At 38.6% G+C, this 18,872-nt stretch overlaps 1 protein-coding gene across 10 annotated transcripts in view; it reads left to right on the forward strand.

The window, feature by feature from the left end:
• Positions 1-18,872, forward strand: part of TPK1 (thiamin pyrophosphokinase 1) — a 300,067-nt gene that overhangs the window by 91,092 nt on the left and 190,103 nt on the right. The window contains exon 1 of one of the 10 annotated variants that reach the window (XM_085569973.1): positions 1-17,120. This exon is cut by the window's left edge and continues 25,904 nt beyond it. The exons of the other annotated variants lie outside the window; for them this stretch is intronic. The gene's annotated coding sequence lies outside the window, so the exon portion shown is untranslated. The remainder of the gene's footprint in view (positions 17,121-18,872) is intronic. 10 annotated transcript variants of the gene reach the window in all.

The raw sequence follows: 18,872 nt of genomic DNA on the forward strand, positions 1-18,872 counted from the left end.
TTTAAATCCTAAATGCTGCACAAAATCAACTTTCAGGTTTTCGTCCAAGTCACGCTGTTTTCCCTTCTCACCTCAGCAACAAGAAGTGCTTTCCTTGACTCATCTGTACTTGAGTTTCTTAGAAGCCTGATCTGACTGTGCTGGAGTACTTCAGACTAAAAGATTGACCCTTGACTGAAAGTGCTTGAGAATCATGTATTTATTTATCTTCTCATGCCATTGTCACAGTTGGCTTAATTTCTTACAGGAAAGTTAACTTGAAGTAAATTTTCTGGGTTATACTGTCTGTGCCGTAGCTTATGTTGTACTCATAGAAAGAGCAGTTTTCATTCAAATCTATTGATTTTACATGTCCCTGATTTTCAGGGCTACCAGCAGCTATGAGAAAGCAGTGCATCAGGGTATGCCATGAAATGACCTCCAAAAGGGCTTTGGAAGTGGCAGCCCTGACACTGTTTCTAAAGCTGTATTTAGGAACATAACTACTTACACTTTGCTAACAAAGAAGAACACTTTGTGGCTGTGTTAGGCTTAGCTGGTTCTCAGAGCAAGTCTCTGATACGTTGTTTCAGGTGTGAAATTCAATGTTTGTAATCTGAGAGTGTTCCTTTAAAATAGTTTTTATTACACCTGTACATTTTTTTAGTGTGCAACCCTGAATCTTGCATGATCAACCTTTTTGCTTTTCAAGTGTCTTTTATAAATCATGGCACATTGATATACTGTCACATCAATAAATTAAGTTTAGGGACTAACCTAAATAAATGCCAAAATCATTAGCAGTTAATTAACCTTCTGTATTTCTCTCCAAATTGACTTTGCTTTAATTGACGATGTTGGTTCAGTTCACTTGCTCTGTGCTCATGCAAACAAACAAAATGTTCATGACACAGAACTAAATGATGTGGTGGGAAGTGGGAAGGTAAGGAAAAAAATGGAAAAGATGCATGACCACATCTCCATCAGAGAGTACCAGTAGCCAAATACTAACTGTGTGGTTGGGACAGCAGAGCTGTGAAGGAGTGGGTGATGTTTGGGACTTAACTGTGCTTCCCTTGCCCCTGGCACCCACTAAGAATATCCTGTTGGGCTGAGTAGAAAGTTTCAGCTTACTAGGGTTTGTTTTGGAGTTGTAGGTATATATATTTATTTTTTCTATAACAACAACAAACTCTGAGTTTCCTAAATAGGCATGATAGCTCATAAGAAATATTTGCTTTTAAGTCAGCAAGGGGCTCTTAAAGCTATGTTCATTCATGCATTTTTATTGAACTTAATAATAGATGATCTTTTTTTATTCTTGTCCCTTGCTTCCAAATCACAGATGGAGAGCATAGTTCATCTAAGCTTGCTAGAGAGCATGAAAATGACTTGGTGTTGCCTCTCTGGCATGAGCTTAATTAAAGATGGCATTTGTTTGATATGTATGGCGGAGTGTGAAATGACTGTGGTTGCTTAGGTACTGGAGTGTTTTGTGCCCTCATCCAGGAACCTGTGTTGGGTACTCAGCTCTGTGCTAGTGTGCTGTGAGCAATGTGTTAGTTGCAAACTACAGCAGAGGTTTCCACCTACATTGTCCCAAGGAGGATTCCGTGAGGCTCTGCACATGTGCAGGTGGTACTGATGTGAATGATTTTCGAGATCTGACCTGAATTTGACTTTATGGTGGTGGCAGTTTGTTAATGCTTTACTGCAAAATGGACCCTTTGGAGCTGTGCACCTTTAAGCCAGTTCTGCTCCCTTGCATCATGGGGAAATGTCTTTTGTTGGGAAACCACAACTCCCTGATTGTGACTGCTCTGTGTGGGATGCTCTTTGTACTGATGACTTAAAGTATTTTTAATAAGTTTTAATAAACTTTTTTTTAATTTTTTTTAAAATAAACTTTTAATAAACAGAATCACAGAGTCATTTAAGTTGGAAAAGACCTCTAAGATCATTGAGTCCAACCTTCTACGAATCCTCACTTAAGTCAATTACACCATGACAGGAAGTGCTGCTTCCAGTCGTTTCTTCAATAGTTCCAGGTGGTGATCTCACCACCTTCCAAGCAGTCTGTTCCAATGTTTAACAGCCCTTGTCATGAAGAAGTTGTTCCTGATGTCCAGCCTGAACCTTCTTTGGCACAACTTGAGAGTTATGTCCTCTCATCCTATCCCTGCTTCCAGGCAGCTCTAGACAGTGATGAGGTCTCCCCTGAGCCTTCTATTCTCCAGGCTAAGCCACCTCAGCTCCTTCAGCTGCTCCTAATAAGTCTTATCCCCCAGATCTTTCACAAGCTTTGTTGCCTTTCTCTGGACAGGCTACAGCTCCTCAGTATCTTTCTTGTAGTGAGGGACACAAAACTGAACAAAGGATTTGAGATGCAACCTCACCAGTGCCAAGTAGAGGGGAAAACTCTGGTTCTGGCCCTGGTCCTGGTGGCCACACTATTGCTGATACAGGCCAGGATGCCAGTGGGCACACGCTGGCTCATGTTCAGCTGCTGTTGAGTTGACCAACACCCCCAGTCCTTCCCCGATGGGCAGCTTTCCAGCTACTGTGTGCAGTAGACTTTTAGCATTGCCTGGGGTGCTGTGGCCCAAGTGTAGTCCCTGGCACTTGGCTGTGTTGAAACTCATACTGTTGGTCTTGGCCCAACAATCCAGCTAGTCCAAATCCATCTGCAAATACCCTCCAGCAGATCAACTTGCTGTCATCCATGAATTTGTACTCAACACCCTCATCCAGATCATTGGTAAAAGTATTAAACTGGACTAGGCCCAACACAGATCCCTGGGGGTCACAGTGGTGACTGGCCACCCGCTGGATGCAGCACCATTTGCCATGACTCTCTGGGCTGAGCCATCCAGACGGTTCTTAATTCGGCAAAGAGTGCACCCATCCAAGCCGTGGTGTGCCAGCTTCCCCAGGAGAATGTCATGGGAAACAGTATCAGAAGTTTCCTGATATCCAGCCTTCCCCTCATCCACCATGCAGTCACCTGGTCACAGGAGGAGATCAGAGTGCCCAGGCAAGACTTTCCTAAACCTCTGCTGGCTGGCTCTGATCCCCTGTTTGACCTGTAAGTGCCATGTGCTCACACTTAGGATACTCTGTTCCTTACCCTTCCCTGGTACCAAGGTTGGGCTGACAGGATGGTCGTTTCCTGGATCCTTCTTCCACTGGTGTCACATTGCAGAGTTTAACCACCCTACTGAATATGTATGATTCAAAAATAATTGTCAGGAACGATGCTGGAAAAACAGATCTTTCACTTGGGGCTTTTTTTTTTCTTGTTTTGCTGCCTCATAAATAAATATTGCTATACTAATGTTCTTCAAATAGTGTATCATCAATTACCTTGAATTTTACCCCAGTTAATATCAAGATCCATATGCCTAAAAGATTAATCAAAATATTTCTGAAAGAACATTTGCTATTAAAAGAGTTACTGTATTGACATTAAATATCTATCTCTTCTTCCACAAGAAGCATACATAAATATAGAAAGGTTTTTCTTTTGTTAGAAAGAATGCTAAAAATATTTTAACTTAGTGTGTGTGTGTATACAATGTTAATATGCATAGAATCAATTTGTATGTACATGTATAACTAAAAAATGCAGAACTTGGCTTGGTGTATTTTTTGTTTGTTTTTGTTGGTTTATTTAGCATACTCCCTAAAGATTCTAGTTGAGTCAAAAGACTTACCCTCCCAAAGAAAGGGATATCAGAATTATAGTAGGAGGTTCCAGGAGAAAGGACAGTAAAACATGCTGCTAGATCTACGTGAGCTATGAAAGAATAATTTCCTTTTTTTTTCACTTGGAAATTAATTTTGACTGCTAAACTTGTCTGGATTATTCTGTTTCTTTTGAAATGGGTCTTTAGTAAAGTTCGCATTTGATCTAGTTCTTAATATATGTATTTTTTATTTTCTTCCTCGAGATGCTTATATTAATGACTTGGAAGCTATGGTGGAAATTCTGCATCTAAAATTCACAAGAAGTAACATGTTAAAGCTGCATATTTAAATCCATAGGAATTTGCTTGTTCAGTGACTATGCTAATAATAAATTCTGTACATAAATGTATACTCAGAGACTCTCACCTTACTCATTTCTCCTCACTTTTTCCCTTATCCCATTTTCTAAGTTGAGCAGTCCCTGAGGGAATGAGCTTTAAGTGTACTTCAGGACTGCTGGGAAGTGGATTTGTGTATTAATTTTAGATGGGTTTAAGTTTGCTGATCACTTTCCCTTCTGTGATGAGATTTCCTTTTATTAGTTAATGCTGACTTTGCTGCATTTGGGCTGCATTCTCTGTCACTCTTTATGAGTAGCAAAGTTACAACCACCATAAAAGCAGAGAGCATGGAGGAAGAAGAGGTGGAATAAAGAATTTATTTTCATGTATTTGGGATCACTACATAACTCTCAAATGGTAGATGAAAGTGGGTTTTAATGACCCCTCCTAAGTTGGGGTGACGTAAAAAAAACCCAAACAAAAATAAAACTATTTACTTAGATTTCCTCTGTGTCTGTATTACTGTCATTATTGTTTCAGGCTAATTATTAAATTATGCCTTTTTATTTATTCAGATCTGATTAGCAGGAGTGAGATTTAAATATTTATTTTCCTTCTGTGTTAATAGTAGTTTGACAAGCTCTCTTGTCTTCAAGGTGAGCTGAAGATTATAGAGTAGAAAGGGAGATTCAGGGGCATCCCTGTGAAAACTAGGAGTACTATAGGGTTCACACATGGATAATTTGAGGCTTGCAATATATTTGTGTTGAATGGGGAGTAGGTGGAATTGGATTAATTCTTTTCCTCCTTTATCCAGTCATACCCCACCACTTGATCTAAATAACAAATTCCATAGTTTAGTTTATCAGAAGAAATTGAGAATTTTTGTTAAAGTTTGATTCTGGCTGTTTCCCAAGTATTACTGTTTATTTTTGCATGCAAAAGACATGGAGTGTATCCTTCAGTCTGTTTTTCATTGCTCAATTTTAAGCTGAAAAGCAAAGGAGAATTTCTGTAAGAAAATTTATAGCACATTCAATTTTATTTCCCAATCACTTTCACTTTTGTAATAATTTCCTTGCTTTTAAAGTAGTTTACTTACTCAACTCTCCTGAACCTGAGGTGCAGTATCGTTTTAATGCAGTTTAAAGACTGAAAAGAAATTGCTCAGTTTGTAGTATCTCAAATATAACAAGAAAAATGCTTGTTCTAAAGCAGTGATTTCTGGTGCTTCTTAACTTCTGGCATTTATGTAGCCAAGTTAAGGCACCAAATTTAACACTTACGTGAGAAAAGAATTTGATTTATGTTAATATTGAGTAAAAGAAGTATATGCTTGCTAGAAGACTAGTGAATGTGTGCAGAAGGCACAGCTGAAGTAACTGATCTCAACTGAACATAAATAACATAAAAACCTCACTAAAGAAAGGTACCAGGGATGATACTAAAGGCCACACATGCTCAGATGTTCATACCATGAAGGGCATAGCACCTTTTTGATACAGATGATGTATACCCATAAACAGAGTTGAGATGAACAATTTTTTTTAATGGATATTTTAAGATGATTTTGTGGGGGAAAAAAAATGTTTCTGTAGCCTCTTGTACTTTACTTGTCCTTCTGAAATTGATTAACATGTCTTTTCAGGCTAAGCAGATATCTTGGAGATACATATTTATGGACTTTTCAGCTGTCCTTTCACTCTTGGTTTGAACATTCTGTCTTTGTTAAAAATCATTTGGTCTTTGGTGCAATAACAGATGGCTTAAAAATGAGAGCGGAAGACGTGCAGTATGAGCAAACAGTGCACATGTGCCTCTCGGCAGTGGGATTTTAAATAGCTGTATGGATTCACATGAGCAGAAGCTGAAACTTCTCTGTTCTAGCAGAGCCTTGGAAACTTCACACAACAAACTTTCACAAGAATTACATTTAACACAGCTCTGCTCACTTTATTATGGAGCTCCAGTCATGTCAGGACATGGGCCAAGCTATAGACAATGTCACAAGAACATTAAAGGTCCCTTGGCCACCCCCAAGGCACATTTCGGATATTATGGCAAGTACAAAGTCTAGTTTCACTTTTAGGTATGCTTTGCTCTTTGATCACATAAAACTAACTGATTCTAAAACAGTCCATGCTACAAGACAAAAGAGGAGAATAAAAATATTTTTAAATGACAAAACTACTAAAAAACTGGTTTAATATTGCCATGAAATAATAAATAAAAGCCCAAGTGGAAATTTAATAATCTTTACTACTTCAAGCAACAGTGTACTGAGCACATTGAACATTTTGAGTGAACCTTTCTTTCTCATTGCACACATTACAGTCTCCTTTTTTTTTCTTACATTGTGACTACATTTCCATACATTACTGCAAACACTTCTCTAAGAGTCATGCCTTTTAAAGCAGAAGCATTCAGTTTGAAAATGTTTTTTGATTCTACTTTCAAATATGTTTTTGAAACAGATTTCCCTGAAACTTGTCTGGCAGAGGCATATTGCAATCAATATGTGCCTGTTACATATACAGATAAGCCCAAGAAAAATCAAATTTTAACAGGCCATGTAATTCGTTCATCATAAAAAAAAAACCACCAAAAAAAAACCCACCAAAAAAAAAAAAACCAAAGAAACAAAAACAAACAAACAAGAAAAAACACCAAAAAAAACCAACCGCGAAGACAGTAAAAATTATATTTTTAAATAAAATTAGTGCCTGTTTGGAGAGCAAAACCTTTTACAACCTTATTCTTCCCTGGCTGCATTCTACAGGATTTTCTTTCCCCTTCTAAAGCTGCTTCATAGTGCAGGTTTATATAAGCTGCTGTTGTGTCTCCCCTGATTCAGGTTGTATTTTCAGAGTTCGGGTTTGATTTCTGCCTCCTAGGATGGATACAGCAGTCAAGTGCCCCATTCCCTACACCTGAGCACTGCCTGCAGTGCCTGCTTTGCCTGCACCCACCCCTGCTGTAGCTGCACACCTTCCTTGGGTCACAGACCAAGTACTGCTAGTGAAAACGATTGTAGGAGTAGAGCAATGAGCCCACCACCTCCTGCCTCACTGGTCACAGTCTGGGTACAGTCCACAGCACAGTAAATAATTTTGGTACCTTTTTTTCTGGTCACAGCTCAGGATCTTTGCTGAACTGGTAAACAAGAGGTCTTGCTTGCACAGAGGAACAGAAGGAGATGATGAGTTTCTTTCCCAGAGGTTGTATTTTATTAGATATTGTACAGACATAAGAGAGTACTGCTGCATTAGGGATTGGCATTAGCAACCTACAGGTTGTTTCCTGTGGGTATTGTGTGTTTTATAGATATTATGTTATCCATTTTCTCTCTGCTTTGTCTGTCTTGTTTTTATTAAGGTAGCGCCTGGAGAGGGTTGATGTGCCAGTCATTGTAAGCACAAAAAGGCTTAGGCCAAGCTCCTGTTCATATTAAATTGGTGGGATGGGAGTGGAAGAGAGGCAAGAGAGGAGTAAAAGATGTTGTAAGGTCCAGTCATTGTAAGCACAAAAAGGCTTAGGCCAAGCTCCTGTTCATATTAAATTGGTGGGATGGGAGTGGAAGAGAGGCAAGAGAGGAGTAAAAGATGTTGTAAGGTACTTTGCTTGCCTGATGCCCTGCAGTCTGGTTTGTCTTAGTGTCACTAACTACTACCATGGTGTGGTGGCATCAGCCCTGGTGGCAGTGTGAAATAGTACCTCAGTGCCTCCATTGGAAGAGGAGTAACTCGTGTTTTCACACTCCAGGTTCTTGTACTTCTCCCTGCAGAAAAACTTTGAGTGTGCTTCAGAGAGGGCAGCATAAAACCTTTGTTGTAGAAGTAGCTTCTGTTTGTTAAGGAAACAAAGCAAAAAAATCCCCAAGTATGCTTTACATGCATCTTTAAAGACATTCCTTGATAAAAAGCTATTTTACTGGCTTCTTCCAGGCAATGGCTAGAAACCTCTCCTTGCTCAGTTTGCTCAGCAGTTCTGCTGATCTGCACCTTCTGCCAGGCTGACAGTGCAGGTACTCAGCACATTCACGGTTTGCCCCAGTGCCCGTTTCAGGTCTCTGCACCACCTTTGCTTACTGTAGTGTATATCTGCTTTCTAAGTGTTCTTTTAAAACTAAGTTAGCACCTTTAGTAGCAGATTCTGGTAGTGGTGATAAGAGCACTGACTTTTATATCTTTGGCTTGAGGCCATTTGGGGAAGTCAAGACCTTGTAGGATCTGTTCTTAGCAGCAACAGCCCTCTTTTCAAAGTGAATCATGGCACTGTAGTTAGTTCAGAAATCTCCGGACTGTGAGTTAGTATTTTTCTTGCCTTGTCATTATTTAAATACTTCTCTTGCCTTGTTAGACTTGTAGTAAAAGACTAGCTCTTAATTTAGCTGGCAGTTTCTTTGTAAAATGGCTCAATGCTGTAGTAGAAAATGGCTTTTTTTGTGTCAGTGGCAACTGAAGGCTAATATTTCAGGCATGAAAGAGTAGAAGGGAGAGACTACTTGACAGCAGGCTGAAAACCCTTCTGGAAAAACTTTCTTCTCTCACAGAGACATTAGCCTCTGCAATTTCTCTGCAGTGTGAAGAGAAACACATTACAGAATCCTAAAGGACTTGAAGAGGGTCAAAAATGGTGATCCCTAATATCAGCCAGTGGCTGAAACGACACACAAGAGCTGTGCAGAGGTGTCTACCTCTTGTTTTGTGCTGCGCTTTGTAACCCAGCTGACACTGCTCCCTAGAAGATGAAATATCCATAACCTGGGATGTCTGGACACTGGAGTGACAGGAATTTATGCATTAATTCATCTTTAGAAGGCCCACTGCAGGAACTTAAAGGGATGATTTGGGTAGTTTACAGCTGGTCTTGGAGGATTAAACAACTAGGTGCTGCATAGAGTTCTCTTTGTACTGAATTGCAGTAAACTCTTTAATGTGTCGAGAGGACTGAGCACTCAGTAAGTGGAAAACGAAACATAAAGGATGTTGCTATGCAAGCTGTTACCTTAATAGTTAGAGTTTCCATGCTTTTTTTCAGGCAGGTGCATACTAGCAATCTGCTGTTTGATCATGTTTGCAGCAAAAACACTTAAGAGGAGTCCACAGCTACCAGCTGTCAGGAATGTGCATGTTCTTCCAGCGTACCACGAAGCATCTTTGCCTGCTTCTCTTCTTATCTGCGTCCCAATAATTTACTAATCGCTGTCCCTTTGCCTTGCAGCGACACCTACTGCCAAGGGCAGGCTTCACAGAAGGCTGCTTCGTGCCTCAAAGGTGTCATTTGCTGCTCCCCAGCTGATTGCTAGTAGCTTTTCTAGATTATATTCAAGTTCCCTATCTTCTCCCAGATTCTGGTGTTATTGCAAAAGAAAAAAAAAAAAAAAAGCCTCCGAGGTCACCAGTGTAAATCTACATGGTGTGCATGTACCACCAGTCCCAAACTTAATGCCCATGGCTGCTTTTTGCACTGTTTGAGAATTTAATCTCTTTTTATGGAATCTTCCCTACTGTGCAGGTGTGGTGGGATGTGTCACTTCAGCACGTGGAAGTGTGTTGGTGGGCTTCAGAACCAGTACAGAATGCACTGTAAATGATACATAATTCTGCAACAGCAAATTACAGGGTGTGTTTGGAAGTGTACCCTCTGGAGTGAAGTAATTATGTGGCTAAAACCTGAATTTTGCTGAAGTACCAGTATTTGCTAAACACAGTCTTGATCCATTAGTAGGGGGATTGATCCATTAGTGGTTTCCTGGCCTGTGTTTGATAACCTCCCTAATTCATATCTGGAATTGTTTGCCACTTATAGCAGAAGGCAGATTTTATCAGATAAGGTAAAATTATTCTATTATCTATTTCCCTTTTAAATCCCTGTTAGAGCTCATTTCTTCCATACTCTGACAAGAAATTGGAGGGTTAGGGCCAGCTGGAGGATGTTCAAGGTGATTCATCGGTGTGAAAGGTGAATAGAAACCAGTGGTCCCACTTCTTAAACTGAGAAGCAAGCGTTAGGATGAGATTGAGTGCTGTGCAAAATCATGTCAGTAAAGTATAGATATGTTTGAATATAAATAAAACCCTAATTCCCCAGTTCTTTCTCCCTCCAAGCTGCCATGGGACTCACTCTCTCAGGGTGCTGGTAGCTAAATGGAAAGACTGAATGGAGAGAGATCCTGGAAGGAGGCCGCTTGTGTTCTGTTCAGGAAGACATAGGTCTGTCAGCTGCAGTCTTTTGTTCTTTCTGCAGGCAGATTTCCCAATGGCTTGGTCAAAGATTGAGCAAGAATAATTGGACTGGACATGCTAACTCTAGTATATGGGCTCACAGGTATGCTGCAAATTAAATGAGTTTGTGCAAAAAAAATTAACAGAATGTCTGCTGGCTAGGAATTGAAAATACACCAGGAGGGAAATTTCAGTGATATCCTCTTAGATGAGAGATTTTGTTAGTTTATAGTTTAGTGAAATATATTTTCCAGTGTCAAAATAGATAACTTATATCAGTATAGAAAAATAACATTGTTTTTTTCAGCATGAATGTAATCTCAGCAGAGATACACACACTGTACCATGCTAATAATACAATTCTACTTTAATACAAAGTAGAAATTTAATATCATTCCTGAGATGTTAGTATTGCATTATCAAAAATGAATTTCAGCAAGAGCAAAATGACTGATGTTCCAAACAATATTATTAAAATTTGCAGCATTTCCCTTATAGACTGCAACAGTAATTTAAAGGTTACCTTTAATTATTTGTTGTGGGTTTTTTTAATTTATTTTTCTGTGTGGTTACTTTTAAATATTTCTTCTTATATAAGCATTTTTTTCTTAGTATTCTTATGTTTTAACAGACCAGTGGTTTGTTGGTTTTCTTATTTAGGTTTGGTTTTGGGTTTTTTTTCCCAAATGCATATTGCATCATTTTACTGTTGAATAGGTGGCCATTTGTCTTTAGAAGAGGAGAGACTGGGAATACCCTGGCGAATTCAGCTGTGTTATTATGGAGTAAATGTTTCTTTACACACTGCTTGTTGTCTTCACTCTGTGTGAGGAAATGCACCCCTCATGCCTGTGAGGAAAAGAGATATAATTTGATTTCCTACCTGTCCCATTCTTTACTCTCAAAACAGATTAATGCCTCCCTGGAGGCCAGTGGTTGTCTCCTCCCCCTGCAAAATCTTTCCCATGGGTTTGTGGTGGCTGGGAGAGCAGCATCAGTGATGGCTCGGTGTGACCCTTGTCTGCTGCTGGCAGGAGGCAGCATCTTTGCACCAGGCATAGTGGTGTGCAATTCCCTGCTCTCCAGTGCCATGGGAGCCATTCAAATGGAGAGAGTGTCTGCAGTGCTGTGTCTGCAGCTCCCTGGGCACACACACTCCCTCCCAGGCCTGTTTGCCTCCACTCTGAACCTGCCCAGGGTATGATATGGTCTTTGACACACTGCTGGCATGGGAACAGCTTGGCTTAGAGCTCTCATCCTTGGGAGTGTGACAGGACAGTGCACAAGGTTATTGTATGTAGAAAGAAAAAGCGTGATGCTTACCCCTTTTTTTCTTGCTTATGGCATAAGAGCCTGTCTTCTTTGCTTTGTTTTCAGAATTTTTTTCTACAGAACCCCAGGAGGTCCATGCTCTTCTATCTACACTTTTTACTTTTCTCTCACAATTGCTAAATTTAAGTAAAATAAACTAACTATATGGCTTATAAAGCAGATCCTGGAATAGGAGGCAGTGGGATGAGGAGCAGCAGTGGGGGTAGAACAGAGAGGGGTAAGGACCAGCTGCATGCAGGAACCTCTCAAATTACGTCTTAAAGCAGATACTCACTGTTTCATGCCCTTCCAGGTAAGTCTTTTAAGAAGTTAGGTGTTGGACTGACTACAGGAGGAATTAATCACATAAATGAAACCTTCTTCAGTTAGTCACAGCTATTGATTATAGTTTGTGAAAAGAGCATCAAATGTTTCTGAGACTGGGAAGCCAGCTGTAAAATCAAATTTCTGAGACTTCTTTTCTCTGCCAGGGGACTATTTATAGGCTGTGACTTGATAGTATTCAGTTTTACCTGTGAACAAGATAAATGAAAGAACCAGAACCTCTAGTTCTCCTTTTTTAACATTATTTTAGTTTATACAGGTGGCAGTTTTTTCACCTTTTCATCTTTCAGAGAAATCATTGCATCTTTAAGCCAAAACCCCCTTCAAATTGCAAAATCCATTAGAAGCTCTGCTCACTGTACCAAGCAGGTGGTGAAGCATTATGCAAACCTTTTTCTACATTGGCAAAACCATGCTTGATGCCTTTATGGTACGTGTGTAGCATCTTGTGAACCAAAGATTCAGAGGTGTCTTTCCAGGTCTGTGTGACAGTGAGTGTCATGTGTGAAACCAGGGCATTGCTGTTCCTGTTCCTTGCTGGGGAGAACAGTCCCCCAGTGCTGGGTGTTCAACTCTGCACACAGACAGCCCTCTGCCATAGGGGCTCACTCATGTGTTGTCATGTGAGTTAGAGCAATTCTTTCATCAGACTCTGATGAGAAAGGATCCTGCCTTAAACACATGGTGCTGAAGTGGGCTGGCTGAACTTGACCTTGAGTGTCTTAACTAATGCATGACCAACAGAGACGTTTGGAAGTAAACTAGTAAAAAGCAGTGAGAAAATACATATTTTACATGAAAATCCTTTCTTATACATACTATATGTGTTTCTTGTAGAGTTTGGGGTTTGTTTTTGGTTTTTGTTGTTTTCTTTTTTTTTTATGTAGAGGGGTTGGATGTTTGTTTATTTGTTTTTAACTCTCTAATATTCAATATTTAAGGCTCAGGCCTGGGAATCCCCCTGTTTAGGGGATGCTATCAGAGCCTCAGTCAGGAATGGATGAGCACGGAGAAAGAAAACTGGGTATCTGGAGAAGACAGGAGTTCTCTTCTTTTAAAACAGGGACATAAGTGCCTAGTGAAAAGACTGACTTCTGTATAATGCTTGTATTTCAAAGGCCAATAGGTAATGATACTGTAGGGTCATGAAAGATGAATCCAGATTAAGCAAGTAAAAATAAAATTTTATTAATCATTTTACCAGCTCTTCACTAGCAGTACTGATTTAAACAAGGCTGAGTGCAGGAACAAATGTTGTGTACTAATCTGGAATCTCCAGCACATCTGGCAGATAAGGTAGCATGGGATTGGTACAGTAATTCAAATCATATTTGAACATCCTGTCTTCTAATATTTTCTGTTCCTGATAATGAAGTGTTTAGTATGGACAGAGCTTGTAAATTAAATAGGGTATTGATATTCTTTATGGACAGCACTTGGCTGATTTAAATAAGGATATATTAGATATACTTAGGACATTTTTATAAGCCATATTTCTTGGGAAAATTTAACAGGGTGATAATTTGCAATTAAGTAGCAACATTGAAATGGAACACTTTTTATAGTAGTGCTCACAGCTGCTATACAGTTCTTGGGGTCCTTTTTCACTGCACCATTTTGAGAACAAAGAGCAGGAGGTACAACATGTAATGTATTACCTTTTGAACAAGGCTGTGTCCTGGGGTTTTGCTTGTTTGTTTCACAGGGAACCTGTTCTAAAAGCAGACTTTGAGAATAAGCTCAGGTTCGCTGAATCTAAGGTTTTGTTTATTGAATGCACAGGTTTCAACTACAAGGGGAAAATGGCCCCAAAGAAGAGGCCAATATTTCTGGTCAATAAGGATTAAGTGGTTTGGCTTATCCTTAGGGGATGGCAAAATGCTTCTATATTAGCATGCATTTAAAAAGGGATAGAATGCAGTTATAGAGGAGGTAATTTAAACAAAACAAAGAATTCATATCTGGTTTGCATGAATTCACTTCTGAACTACAGACTTTAATACATGCTAAAGTCCAGTCTCTCTTCTTCAAAAGGAAAAACATCACCCAAAATGAGAGGGAAAAGTTCTTTGATTTTGCACTTTTAGGCCTTTTTGTAACATTGAAATGGAAGGGCTGGAGCAGTAACTATGTCATTTTGATAACAGTCATGTGGAAGGTACTGATTATCTTTGTAACTGGAAACTAGACATGGACAAATCTGCTACTAAAATCAGGTTTTCAATAGTTTAGAACACTGAACACTCCCAAATTCGGGGTCTGGAATACCCCCTGAGCCTCTACTTTTCCGTTCACTCTATAGGCCCTTCTCCCTTTTTGAAACCTTAGGGAACTGCCAGAGGACAAGAGCTGTTTCTACTTCATGCAGAGATCTATAAATTAATTACTGTTTGCAGCCTTGCTATGAGGAGAGTTGTCACACAGCAGTTTATTCCCCTTGAGAATATACACTCAGTTTTGTACAGTAAGCTCTAGATTGCCTCCTACAAATATTTTTACTTGGAAATTTCATGTTAAAAGTTCTTTTATAGCCTTAATAAAGAGAGGTTTTGAAATCAATGCACTTGTTTCTTCATTTCTTTTATGAGCTGGGACATTACTGCTATGCCATCTTCATTCATAACCAGACTTTCCATATAGATGTTGATTATTTTCTTTCAAGGATGACAGCATTGGTTTTGCATTTGTGTTATGTAAGAGAATTCAGATGTGAAATCCCATTTAGCATTCAGAAATGCAGCTTCTTGTCTGGTTTGAAGCTGATTCTGATGGTCCAAATGAGCTTTCTTTGTGTGTTCTGATGATTTAACATATTATTTAATCAAGATAGCTAAAAGCTTCCAAAAATTATTGTTGGTGCTGATTATTTCTTTTGAAAATTCTAATTCACACCTTCTATATTATTTTAAGAATGAAAATATCCTATTTTTTTCATTTTTTGGGGGTTTTCAATTATTTTATAAAAAAAATAGTGAAAGAAATATGTTTAAGAAAATTATATCGTAAATCTGAGCTTTTATATCAGTATGTTAGCTGACCTACTTTCTTGACTATTGGAAAACTTAGCTAAAAGGAAGAGCCTAACAAGAATATTATTTTAATTTTAGATCTATTTTGTGTGGGAAGATGTTGGAGATCAGGATTAGTCTTGATGCAAGTAACTAAAACTCCTCTTTTCCTAAGAGAAGCAATACATTGTAATATTTATGTTCATTTTCATCCTTTGAACTGCCAATACTAGAGTAAAAGCAATGCAAATCCAGTGCTTCCATGAAACCACTCTGGTGTCGATTAGTGCAAATGCCAGTGCATATGTACTTGTAGTTATTCCAAATATGAAATAAAGTAGGTAAGATCAGGTTTTCTTGTAATTTTGCATTTCCAGTTTCTTCAAAGAAACTTCTACTGCAGCTTACCACTGTCCATATCTGGGAGTTAAGACAACAGAAAAGATGTAGGAGTCAGTCAGAAGCAAGAGTGAAACTGTCAGAAGTTAAATAACAACAGTCTGGGGGAGAGGGGAAGGCTTTGGCCATTTCTTTGGATGGTGTTACAATTGTTTGCTTGAAAATATATTGAACAGTTATGTGTTAAAAGTAGGGAAAATTACTAATACACAAGCGTATGTGGCATGAACATAGGTTATGTTATCAAGACATTAGAAAATAAAGTATAAAGATCAGTTCCACTTGCATTAAGAAAATATATCTACCATCCTTGTCTGGTTTCTTGTTTTAGATGTTTCCAAACAACCTATAGACCAAGATTATTCTCTTGAATATTTAAAATAAATTTTCAAGTAGATGTCAATGCATGCTTGATTCATAGAGAAATTTATGCATTGTAATAGTCTAGTTGTCTTTTAATAAAATTGGAGTCTGACTTTTATGAGCCCTGAAATTTCCTTGGCACACAAAAGTTTTTGTTAGACTATGATATAAAGTGGTTGTGTGGAAATCTATTCTGTACTCTAAGGAAAGATGTGTGTTTTAGTAGCATGAGAATTAATATATTTTGTGCAATTTAAATAAATGTGTGATTAATTTTTTTATGAGTTGCCGGCTACTGCAAATACAATTTAGGCAAACGAAATTTGAAATATAAATGCATTAGCTGAAAATATTTAATCATAGACATGAATACGAACTTATCATGCTCATTGCTTTACACTTGCAGTTTGGCTTGAATTATTAATGCATTTTGTTGAGGGGAAGCAGAAGAGACAGCAGCACTGATCTGGTTGTGATGAGGAGCATAGAGTTGCTGGTTGCCAGCAGCAGTAGGAAACTATTTCTTCTTCTCTTCTGTTTTAGCACAGCTGACCACCCTTTTCCAAATATTGCCTCCCTGCCTGCCCCACATCCTTCTCATTCTGGGGTAGGGAGCAGTGATTTCCTGAAGTCTGTTGCTGCTGATGCAATGTCAGATCAAAAAAAAGAAAAAAGCTTCTTTCTTTTTCCTCTTTGCAGCAAATGTAGATGTATGTATAATGCTAATAAAAGTGATTATTTTTAGTCATTTTTTCATATAGGAATAAAGTCACCTTATTACTAAAGTTTGTCCAATGACACTGTGACTGGCAATTAAAATTGCAAGCAGCTGGAGTATTCCATCATGTTTTAGCTGTTTGTTTTCTTTCTGTCAGAAATCAATGCTGCAGCAATGGAAAATAGGAAATTAAGAAATAAAAAGTTACATTCAAAACTTGAGGTCAATAGCAGTAGCAACAAATTATTAAACAATATTATTTTAAAACTTCAGAACTAAAATCAATGTTGAAGCCTCTCCATTTCACTTGATAACCAGGTAATGGATGCAGAAAAAGCTAGCTGCACACTCTTGCAGTTACTTCACCTTCAGTCATATTTTGATGTAGGTGTGTGCTGTAGGTATAGGACCCTGGCAGACAGGCTACAGTTTTGTTTGTGAGGTGCATTGCACTTGCAAAGCAGTGAAAGCAGGTGTTGTTTGAAGGGCTGCCTGATGGGATGAATGGTGTCTGCAGCACTGCATCTGTAGGCGTTTGATGTTTGATTCTCGTTGATCCTTCATCAGTATCAGGGGTTACAGAGGCAAGGTCTGCAAGCCAGGATGCCACCCAACCCTGGGGCCAATGTGTGAATCTCTGGGGAATTCCTGGTACCAGACCAGACTTCAATAAAATGCAAATATATGGCTGTAGAGAGATTGTATTCCTTCTCACTCTGGAAAATACAGATTTAAGGCCCAGGTAGGACTTCCTGCTTTTGTCTCAGCAGTTATTCTTTAAATATGTTCAAAACAAGTAGTGTATCAGGAAAAAAAAAGTCAGGATTAATATTATGCACTTCAGTGCATTTTCCCCTTTTTTTGTGTGTGCACTAATCAGTGTTTTCTTACCTAGTAATAACAGATGTGTGCTCAGGACAAAAAGAAAAGCTGATTGAATGTTATATTATAGCTTTAGCTGTCATTTTTCAAACAGAGAGCAAAAAAATAGAGAAAATAAAGAGAATAAACTTCTTCCTGATTCTTCCCCCAGTGACATCAAGGCACATGGCCTTATCATGAAAAGGTCACTTCAATTTTAATGGAAATGATGGCAGCAAGTACTTTATGTTTGAGCTCTCTCTTCCTGGTTTTCTCTGTGAGACAGCACTGGGCTGCTTTGCTTGTGGAGCCTGTTACAGTGGTGAGTGTAAAGCAGCTCAGCAAGTACCAGAGCTCTTGGGTTTGACAGAATGGGAGAATGACAGAAAAGAGAAGACAAAATCATATCTTAAGTAAGGCTTGTAGGAATATTAAATCTAACTCCTGACAAGAGATTACTCCAAACCCAGCAGCCTTGAATATGAATCATCATAATGAGCTCTGCATCAAAGTGCTCCTGAAGACAGTCCAGAAGTTCACTTTTAGTAAAATTGCAGTTGCTCCCTTGCCTCTGTCTCTGACAGCACATTACTGCAATTATGTTTACTGGTACTCAAGGTTTTTTGCTTGAATTTGTTGTTTTTTGTTCTTAGGAATTTTTTTAAAATTTTATATAAATAAATATTTATATATAACTAAATATATATCTATAAATATTTATATTTATTTTGCTCTGTGCTTGTTTTTTATTTTTGCCCCAAAGGGAGCATTAAGATGTAAGTTTTCCTAGAATTTTCTTTTAAAGTAAGATTTTTTTTTTTTGTGGTTATAACATTTTTGGCTAAAATTCAGTGGTGGTTTTTGTCTGAGGGAAAAATGGTTTCCTTTTCCATGTGTTTAATTCCTGTGTGAACTTTTTAAAAAGAAGTGTTATCTGTGTGGCTTTAGCTCAATATTGAATCAATACACTGGAAAAAGAATAGTGTTTCTAATTCATTCTCATATTGGTTTCTTCCTTGTCTTCTCATATTTGATTGTTTAATGAATCTTGCCTCTGCTTGGCTGAGATCTCTATGATGTTTACAGCTCAAAGCAGAGTAATTAAAGAAGCACAGCAGCTTTATAGGAAACATATAATTACCTTACCAAAAGTTCAGTGATTTTACATATTGAGATCCAGTGTGGTCCATGTGGGAGCACACCTCTAGCTCCAGTGTTGGTGATCCATTTGCCTCAGGACTAACGGGTACCTATGTTCTTTGATATGGATAGTTTAGAAGTCATGGTTTAGATATAAGAGATTTGTAGCTGGTGGATCTTTCTTGGAAACACAAGAACAGCAACCCTCTGAGTGTGCCACCTCAGAGCTCGCACACGCTCAAGTCTGTGATACTCGAAGAAATGTCACTAGCAGTGAAGCCTGGGCTGATACCCCCACCCCATCTCCACACTTCTCGAGGTGCAGCCCTTGCCTGCTGGCAAACACAAAGGGATTTGATGTCAGCATTCCACTGAACTCAAGGGGATTTATGATAGGTACTTTTGCTCAAATAGAAAAGGGTGTACACATCATTTTATCTGTGTGCATATTAATTGATTATAGTATAAATGTTACCATATCAAATCTATAGTT

Source organism: Lonchura striata, chromosome 2 (assembly GCF_050655825.1).
Source record: "Lonchura striata isolate lonStrDom1 chromosome 2, ASM5065582v1, whole genome shotgun sequence".
Classification (NCBI taxonomy): Eukaryota; Metazoa; Chordata; class Aves; order Passeriformes; family Estrildidae; genus Lonchura; species Lonchura striata.